Below are 10,589 nucleotides of genomic sequence, written 5' to 3'. Positions count from 1 at the left end.
AATATGCCTTGTGTTTTTGTATGTTTATTGAACCTTCCAAGCCAGGGGCGGTGGTGGTAGGCATAGGCTCATCTAGGTATTTGGTTGTTCAGAGTAGCCAGTTATTCATGTTGTTATTGATACTGTTGTTATCATTTTTATGACTATTATTATGGCTAGCTTATGATAGATTGGTCATTAATCTGGTATCGGGATTTGAGGTATGTCATCGACCTCTCCTACCTTATGATTGCATTATTATGCATGATTATTTCATGTCTAGCCATGTGGATTAGATTGTCCGATTATGATAGTATTTAAATCTTGATAATATTATAATGATGTCTCCAAATGAGAATATAATGATATAGGTTATACTTTCAAATGACCTTATGTTTATATGCATATATATACCTATATATATCTAGCTATATGAAGCTATGGTACTACCGTATATTTGTTCTTTCGTTGTTTATATTGTATAGTCGCTTCTTTGCCTTGTATATTACTATGTATCTTTGGTTAGCTCATTATTCATATATTGACCTAGAATATACGGTATATCATTGATGTATATTGAATGTAGCTTGAATAGGATAGTTCACCTTGATGCTTCCTAAGTCTTATTATGTTAGACTCTTAGTTATGAACATGATAGTTGTTCCTTCTTTCCTTATTAATTTGTCATATGATTTATGGACTTATGGGTGTAGTTTTCATTCTTTTTATATGATGTATGTATCTTCTTTCTATTTGGATCTCTGTTGGAAGTTGCCTATTGAGTACCACTTATTTGGTACTCATACTATACTTCTACATCATGCAGGTCATAGTACGGGTTATCATCATTGATGTGTGCATCATGCGGAGCAGCCCTAGTTCAGATACTTAGAATGAGCTCCTGAAATTTGGAGTATTACTTATCTCTCTCTTATATATTAGACTGGTCTCTAAGTTGTATTGAGAGAAAAGTTGTATCAGTGTATTTCTCTTAACAATTCACTTTTGTACTCTTTTTATATCAGAAGCTCTTGTACTAATACCACTAGGTTTTTGGATTCTTCTATGTATTGATATTTATTTCATATATTCCACACTTTTTTCCTTATATTATTGGGTAGTCAATTACTAGCCATTCCAGAGTGCAGGTTGGCTTGCCTACTGGTGGGTTATGGTAGGCGCCACATGACCTGAGGAAATCAGGTAGTGACACATCTGGTACTATATTTTCCTAACCCAAATGATATAGGATGGAAACATTATAGTCCTTTAGCAACTCCATCCATCTACTTTGGAGAGAATTAAGCTCTCGCTGAGTTATAAGATACTGAAGGTTGCAATGATCGGTGAAAATCTCACAATGCATCCAATACAAATAATGACTCCAAATCTTGAGCGAAAAAGCTACCGCTAGCAACACCATATCATTAGTGGGGTAGTTGCATTCATGCACCTTAAGATGTATAGAAGTATAAGAAATAACACAACCCTATTACATAAAAACACAATGAAGAACAATACCAGAAGAATCATAAAACACAATGAATCGCTTACTCTCAACTAGAAGCGCTAGCACAAGAGTTCAAGTAAGACAATCCTTGAGCTTTGCAAAGCTCAACTCACACTCTTCAGACCATTGGAAAAGAACTTCCTTATTAGTCCTTCTAGTCATAGGGGCTAAAAAATTCACAACACTCTCAACAAAGAGTCTGTAATAACTTGTTGACCTAATGAAACTGCGAACCTCAGTCAAAGACATAGGTGTAGCCCAATCAGGAATTGCCTCAATCTATGCTGGGTCTACCATAATACCAGCCTTGGACACCATATATCCAATAAATAACATTGGATTAAGCCAAAACTCACACTTAGAGAACATGGAAAAAAGCACATGATGTCTCTAAGTCTGGAGCACAATCCTTAAATGTTGTGCATGCTCGTCACTACTCCTCGAATACACAAGAATGTCATCAATAAAAACAATAACAAAATAATATAGATAGGGTCTGAACACTCAGTTTGTCCAATCCATGAATGTGGCTAGTGAATTAGTCAACCCAAAAGACATCACAAAAAACTCACAGTGACCTTAATGGGTCCTTAAAGCATCCTTCGAGATATCCTTGGCCTAAATCCTCAATAGATGATAATCAGACCTCAAATTGATCTTCAAAAATGCGATTGTACCCTAAATTTGGTTGAACAATCATTAATGCAAGGAATAGGATAATGGTTCTTTAACATCACCTTATTAAGCTTCTTATAATCAATACATATACGCATTGAACCATTCCAATTTTTTATAAACAAAATAGAAGCTCCCCATGTGGACACACTACGTCTAATGAAACTATTACTGAGAAGATCCTAAAGCTGATAATTCATCTTCTTAAGCTAAGTAGGAGCCATATGATAAGGTGCCATAGAAATAGTTCGGGTGCCAGGCTCAGGGTCAGTATCTAACTCAAGCTTATGGTCAGGGGAATACCATGAAGGTCGGCAAGAAACACATTAAGAAAATTACATACAATAGGAAAAAAGTCAAACAACAGACTCTCTATGTGAGTATCACTTATATAAGCAAGATAATGCTCACAACCCCTCAATATAAGTCTTCTAGCAGAAAGATAATAATTAATCCCCATCCGCTCATGGCTAACCACTCCCTGCCATACGACTAGGGGTAAACCAGGCATGACTAAGGTAATGTTCTTGGCAAAATAATTCATGACCGCATGATAGTGTGATACCTAGTCCATGGCCATAATCACATCGAAATCAAGCATACCCAGAATAACAATATCAACATAAGTATCAACATCACTAACTATCACAACACATAATCTAAATACTCGATCCACTACTAAAGAATCACCCATAGGAGTAGATACGTGCGATGGCACGGATAATAAATCACTAGTCAAGTCCAATCGTGGTGCATAATAAGAATCATATATAAGAATAAGTGGATTCCAAATCTAATTAACCAAGGGCCGACATTAGGCACACTAAAATTATACCTGTCATTATAACATTTGAATTCTTAGCCTCAGTTCTAGCAAGTACTGCATGCAACTGACCACGCATTCCATTTTGATAAGCACCTAACCGACTTCCTATCTTCACTTCCTGAGTACCACCTTAAGCACCCTAATAACTACCCCTAAAACGTCGCGAATCACCTATACTTGTGAGGTAAACTTCCCTAATAGGAGTAGGACTCTAGGATGAAACAACTATCTCCCCACTACTAGGGCAATTGCACAAAAAATGACTGGTAAGTCTAGAAGTAAAATAAGAGTTACAGGCATAACAAAAACTCGTAGATCCAGCTGAACTGAAGTAACCACCATGTCTAGCACATCCTGCAAAGAAACCCCTCAAAGATTGACCGCTGCTCTTACTAGGGCAACCACTAGTACCAAATTGACCTTTCTTAGTAGTTTGAATAGCTGCATAAACTAGTCGACTAGTCTGACTTTGAGGTTAAAAAAATGGACATGGAGGATGCCCAACATATGAACTGCCATATATAAATATGGAACTACTATGGCTCTAACCAAATTTTCCCTTATACTTGGGCCTCTTATCACGACCATCATGATTAATGTCCTCTATCACTCTAGCATGATATGAAACCTCAACTAAGGTAACACCTGTAGCAATTAGACTCTAAGTATCTATTCGAATAGGGATTCTTAGTTCTCATATAATGAAATTAACTCTCTCATACTTAGTATCTAAACTAAAAGTCACATACCTAGAAAACTTATGAAAATATGCCTTATATCAGATGGGAAACATGGGAAATGGTGTTTCCAATGACAAATGGGTGAGTAACACATAAGAACCTACACTTAGAAATGGAACAATAGTTGGAAATAACTGCTAATACCCATACGCTGAGGAGCAAAAGAAGGACTCTGCTCGAGAAGGGCCTCACATTTAATTTTCTAGTTATAGAGGTAATATCTTACCAAGGCGATGATCAGTAGCTGGTCTGAGAGGATGATCTGCAATAATGGGACTGAGGCACGACCATTAATCCTATGAGAGGTAGTAGTGGGGAATTTTCTGTAGTTGGGAAAGGCTACTCAGAGACTATTATTCAACCTTATGCCAATCAGGAAAACTGATCACTCAGTCAATCACTAAGGACATAAGGCTTATACATCTCCAAAATTACCTCGAAGAACTGAGTCCATTATAGGGAAGGAGATCTAACTAGATTAGAACTGATAAAACTTCTCCATCTATGTCGAGAAGATAAATCCAAATTAAATATGGTGTAATCCACACCACGATTCTCAACAAGGACTAAACCTCAAAGCCTATCCTCATAAGGAGAAAAAAATTCAAATGCATCATCTCCAAGAGCACCAGAAAACCTAGGTAGAGCCAACCTCAAAAACCTACCCAACATCTTCTACTTTACCATAGATATAATAAGTTGGGTCATAACTAGTTAAGCAACCATCGATTAAACAACTGTCAGCATAGGAGAAACCTTAACTCCATGAGCTGCAGCTGTAGGCTGTACTTCTATCCTAGTAGTCTATGCACCATAAATAATACCCAAAAACTGAACTATGGAATTTTTTTAAAATAAAGAGGCAATAAAACCTGGTGGAGCCTTGAAGGGTCCCTAGCCTACCACTGGTTGTGGTAGAGAAATCTTTTGCTTAGGTGCAAAAAATAGAGTTTTGGGGAGCCCATCTTGATCCATAGCAAGGGACACATAACGAGGCTTTCCATAAACAATAGTAGGATCCCTAGGATGAGTCTTGTTACCCTTATCATGCATAGCTATTGCATGACTCTTAGGCATCTGCGAAAGTGTAAAGTCAAGAAAATATCCTACAAACCAACTCATATACTTAGAACTATATGAGTTAAAGAAGTTAGAGACTCCAAAGAATATCTAATAGCATCCAAAAGATAGGAAATGGGCTTCAAAATTCAAATCTACAAGTCTCTATTACACACTTTCTCTTGCACCAATAATACCGATGAAACCTAGGCTCTGATACCAATTTGTCACAACCTAAATCATGAGTCAGGATGGAACCTACTAAAACACAATAGTATTTATGAAACTCCTTTGCTTTGGACCCATAAAAAATTTCCTCAGTAGAGTATTCTAGACATCATATGACTTGTGCATACTATTTGAATGATGTGGTGTGATTTAGGGTCCATCCACTTATATTAAAATCATTGTGGGTTTGTTTTATTTTGTCAAAGGTATGAGTGGAGATATTAGTGGTCTTAAGCTAGGGTATGAGGGTTGTATTACCAAATCGTATTATGTCATATATTTAGCCTAGAGGATTCTTCCTATAGTATAATTTTGGAGGGTACCACTCATATGATTAGATACGAGTAGTTATAAGAACTCATATGTTGGAAAACATTGGTATCCTACTTGATACCCAGGGTATAAATGGTGGGTACTACTCATATGATAGGGTACAGTTGGGTAGGGTGGTCATACCCCCCGATACATATATTTTTAGCTTTTAAGCTGAGGATATTTTGGACATTTGTCACCCCAAACCCCTTAAGTAACCATTTATTATAATATGTTTTGACCTTTTATAACACACTTTTGAAAGATCAAACGCTGTAAAAGACTTTCTAAACTCTCTCTTTAATATTGGACTAGGGTTTTCTCCAAGTGTTCATTTAAAGGCTCAACAGCTAATTTTCTTACGTGAATCTTCTTAAATGAGGCAAGTGACTCTTCCCACTTTGTTAGTTCTTAAATATTGTGTATTTTAAACATTTATTATGATTCTTTGATGGTTCTTTTGAAAACCAATTTTGAGGGTTTTGATGCATATTATTGAGTAATTTTGACTCTGGGTTTAAATTATGTTTACACCTATTTTTGTTAATGGTTTACACATGTGCGTTCTTGGTAATTTTTGTTTGACAAATGGGTCATGGGTTACCCTAAACTTGATTTTATTTATTTGTGTTTTTATGTATGTAATGGTATACCCTCAAAGTGTTTGTGAACATATCTAAGAGAAATAACTAGTCACATGTACATGGTGTTTTGAACTAAGGCATTGGCCTAATTAATATGAATGGTTGGTAAGTGGTTTTTATGAAGGCCTTGTTGGCCATGTAATGATTTAAATTGTAACCTTGGTGGTTAAATTAGCTAAAAGCGTTTGTGTCCCTAAACATTAAATTTATTTATGTCTTTAATAGATAATAGGTTTGAGGTCCTAAATGTTAAATGTAATTGATGGCTTGGAATAGAAAATGGGTTTGAGTCCTAAAGTAAAATACTAATGGTTATGGCATATTGTATGCTTGCAAGTGGTGCTGGAATGATGATACCAACAAAGTTGCTTTTGTAATTAATTGGCTTAATGTTTTTTACGTAAAATAATGGTTTAAATTGGACTTTAAAGCAGGATGTGTAGTTGGGCCACAAAAGTGGAGTCCAAAGGACTAACACTAGAATTTGTGCTAGCCGGCCTAGGTGTCTTTATGATCAGGTTGTTTGAGTCCCTCCAATGAATATGTGAATGAGAGATTTGAGTCCCCCATAGTATATGTATTGTTTCTTAAGTCACCTTAACTATGCTGGGAGGTTCGAGTCCCTCATATAGGAATATACGATTATGGATATTCTGTGGTTTATGTTGCTACATATACTGGGGCCCTTCCAGCTAGTTGAGAGATGTGCCCATATAGCTCGTGGGCTTTCTATAAGATGGTTATGCTACATAACTCAAGTTAAGATTTCAAATTTTTTTCTAATACTTTTCCATACCTCGGCATGGTATATATGTATATGTATGTAATGGATTCTTTATATGCATAGGTTGATTAGATTTGAATGGTTAGAATTATTTTATCCTTATCCTTGAGTTACATGTTACCGCTCAAACTACTAACCATCTTTGATATTGTATCCCCATATGATATAGGTGTTGGTTATACTATACCACCTACTCAGTGATTGGATTTGGGAATAACTTGTGTTGACTTAAAGTGGTGAGCTTCCATAATTTAAATGGCTCTACTTCTTCCTTTGAGTTTTCTTATATCCTTTTTTATTTAAACTTGGAGATTGGCTTTGGCTATGGTTGGGGGCTTGTCCTAATCGGATATTCTTGTTCTTTTTTAGAGGATTTGTATGGAAAAGTTGTGGACCTAGGTATGCTATGGTATGGATATGGAATTTCCTATTTTTTTATGGTTGTTAGTTGTGTATTGGATGGTTAGACTTGTTTGGGTTGGTCATGGGCTTGGACCTATCCCATAGTCTTTTTGTTCTTAATCACCTTATCTTTGTATATGTTTGGAATTTATCTTGCTTAGGGTATATTTTGGTTATTTGGATTGGGTAGCAGGGCAATTCCGATCCTTGTTGGGATTGAGATGCCCATTACGACAAGGCCCTAGTTTTTGTCATGTGAAGTTGGTATCAGAGACTAGGTTTATGTAATACCCCGAGAATTTCAACTAATCGTAAAATGCTATTTCAAGCTCATTAGAAATAAATTTAGTGATTTGGTAGCTACATGATCGATCTTGATGAGTATTAGGGCCTCAATAGTGTCCTAGCTATTAGGCGAATCAAAACATTCCTTGGCGATTGAATTCTTGAGATGGATATTGGTATGATAAAATTCAAACGAGAATATCTCTCGTTACACTATTAATTTCTGAGCTCATGACCCACTAAAAGATCGATAATTAAATTATCTTTCCAACGATACCAATTTCACCAAAATCTGCTATCGGAGCAAAGAGTTATGCCAATTTTACTACAACGTATGAGCCTAGAAATTTTGTGACTACTTGTCACAAGCCTGATGGCTTTTCACAAAATGTCATCACCATAAGTATAAAGTCACAAAATCCAACATTTTGTGATGACTTTTGACAAGGTTGACATCTCTTCAAAAAATGTCGTCAACCTTAAGCCGAAAATCATAAAATCCACCCTTTTGTGATGACATTTCGTGACAACTTGTCACAAGTTTAATGACTTGTCACGAATGTCGTCAACTATTTTTTCTCAGCAATTTAATGATGTTTTTTCAAGGGTATTTTGGTCTTTTTCCTGCACTTCACATGACTTATAACCCTTACAGAACATATTATCTTCTATTTCTCTTTAGTTAAACATCTCAAAATTCTTTGTACACCTTCAGCCACAAAGTTAGGGTTTCAACATAAAAATCCAATTATCTAGATATTCAACCCTGAGAATTCAATAATTCTTGCGTATTTGAATTCCCCATAAAGAGGGCTATGAGGGACACCCAATAGTTCATGAATAACCTTCCGAAATTTTTGAAGTCATCCAAAAGCACCAAGTTTAAGGTATATGGTTTTGAACAAGAGCACCATTTTGTTTTTGTGCGCAAAAGTTACATATTTTCATAAAGTATTTTAGAAATTCATGGAGAATTCTTATCATGTTATTATATGGTGAGTCTTTTTATTAAAAAATGTCTTACCCAAGATTTGAGTTGTAATATTATTATGCATATTAATGTTTTAAATTGTCAATTTGTTATTTAAGATGCATAAGTGAACGTCTATATCATGTTTTGAGAATTTCAAGTCCTATTGTTGTGAATTGAACATTATGGTTAAAACATTAGTTTGAGAATGAAATGTTAGCGATTTTTAAGGAACATCAAGAAGTAAGTTTTGATTGTAAGTTAAGATAGAAATCCACATTCCTGAGTTTGAAATAAAGGGGATGTATTTTCGCTCCCATTATATATATATATATTGTTGAATTGTTTTAAGATGGAATTTCTAAAGTTCTAAGCTAAGTAAGAGAGTAGTATTTAGCACCGAGTTGGGCTTAATTCCTAGGTCTCATGCCCCAAAACTACCTGCCACCGTGGGTTCTTGATATACCCCAAGTGGGTTAAGCCAGTAAAGTCCTAGGGAGTGTACACGCTACCTTAAGTAGAGTCTTGATCATTGGTATGTAGCATGCCACATCTATGTGCAAGAGGCTACAAAATATTTTAGGAACAAGTCGTTTCTTTCTCTTAAGTCCATCGTGCTCAAGTTGTCTCTCTCAGCTGTTAGTTTGTACTTTCTTATTTTAGAATATCCCTCCTCACAGAGCTTGAAGAGATAAGAAACAAGCAGCAACCTTAGCTTGTTGATCCTTGAAATGAAAATGTGTCCCACGCTAAATTTAGGGCAGCTTCCAAGCACTGGCCCAAGCTGTCACTGTCCAGGCCAATCAGGTTGTAACTCCTCAACAGGAGGAAGGTGACCTAGCTGCTACCAGAATTCATGACTTTATATGGAAGACCCACAGTTATATATTGAGGAGATAAGGAAGATCACACAGGTAATTCATATGTTTGAAGAAGAGTGTGTGGAGTTAGAATCTTATGGGTTGAAGGACATTACGTATGACTCGGTGGTTTCTTGGAGAAAGGGTAGAGGAGAGGATGATGCTCCCATTACTTGGAAGATATTCCAAGATGCATTCTTAGATAGGTTCTTTCCTTTGGAGTTAAGTCAAGCAAAGATTAAAGATTTTATGAATTTGAGATAGGAATCCTTGACTGTTAAGGAGTACTGCTTAAAGTTCAATTAATTAGCAAAATATCTGCCTGACATGTTCTTCGATGCCCAAACTAGTATGAGAAAGTTTATGATAGGTTTGTCGGGCTTAGTACTGAAAGAATGCTGCATTGCTATGTTGAACAAAGAGATGGATTTGTCTAGTTTGATGATCTATGCATAGTAAATAGAGGAGGATAACATAAAGGAAAGAGATAGAGAGAGGTAACAAGAGAGCCAGGTTAGAATAGCATGAGTATGGTAAGGCTAGATCCCAGGGAGGGAACCGCCCTCAGTTCCAGAGTCATTCTTCTATGCCATCACCCTCATCTGCTAGTACCCCAGCATCTAGAGATAGTCCAGAGTAGGGAAATAGGTCATCTATGTCCAGGCCTCAGCAGAGTGTGAGTAGCATTCCCAACTTCTCTCCTTAAGCCAAGTGTGGTAGGACCCATTCGGGTGAGTGTTTGGCTGAACATCGTGGTTGTTTTAGGTGTGGCAAGATAGACCACAACCTTAGAGAGTGCCTATATGTCAGGAAAGGAAGTAGAGATACATGGCCCTAGACCCAGGCCACTAGTGCATAAGCTTCCGCAGCACGTCCATCTCCTTCTCAGGGCATTTCATCTTGTATTGCTGGCGGTCAGCACCAAAATATATTTTATGCCCTACCTTTCCATCATGAGCAGGAGAACTCTCCCGATGTTTTTACTAGTATGCTCTGTGTATTTCATTTTGATGTATATATGTTATTGGACCCCGGGTCAAGTTTTTATTATGTGACCCCACTTGTTGCTGTAAAGTTTGAGAAGTGTCCCGAAAGTATTTCTGAGCCAATTCTAGTTTCTACCCCAGTAGGGAAGTCTATTATTTCTAAGCAAGTATGCAAGAATTGTCCTGTTACAGTCCTTCATAATGTCATACTTGCTAATTTGATAAAGTTAGAGATGGTTGATTTTGATGTTATCCTGGATATGGACTGGCTTCACTCCTACAATGCGTCTATAGATTGTCGTACTCACGTAGTCAAATTTATTTTCCTG

The sequence above is a fragment of the Capsicum annuum genome, chromosome 4, assembly GCF_002878395.1.
Source record: "Capsicum annuum cultivar UCD-10X-F1 chromosome 4, UCD10Xv1.1, whole genome shotgun sequence".
Classification (NCBI taxonomy): domain Eukaryota; kingdom Viridiplantae; phylum Streptophyta; class Magnoliopsida; order Solanales; family Solanaceae; genus Capsicum; species Capsicum annuum.
This window is presented reverse-complemented; position numbering follows the sequence as displayed.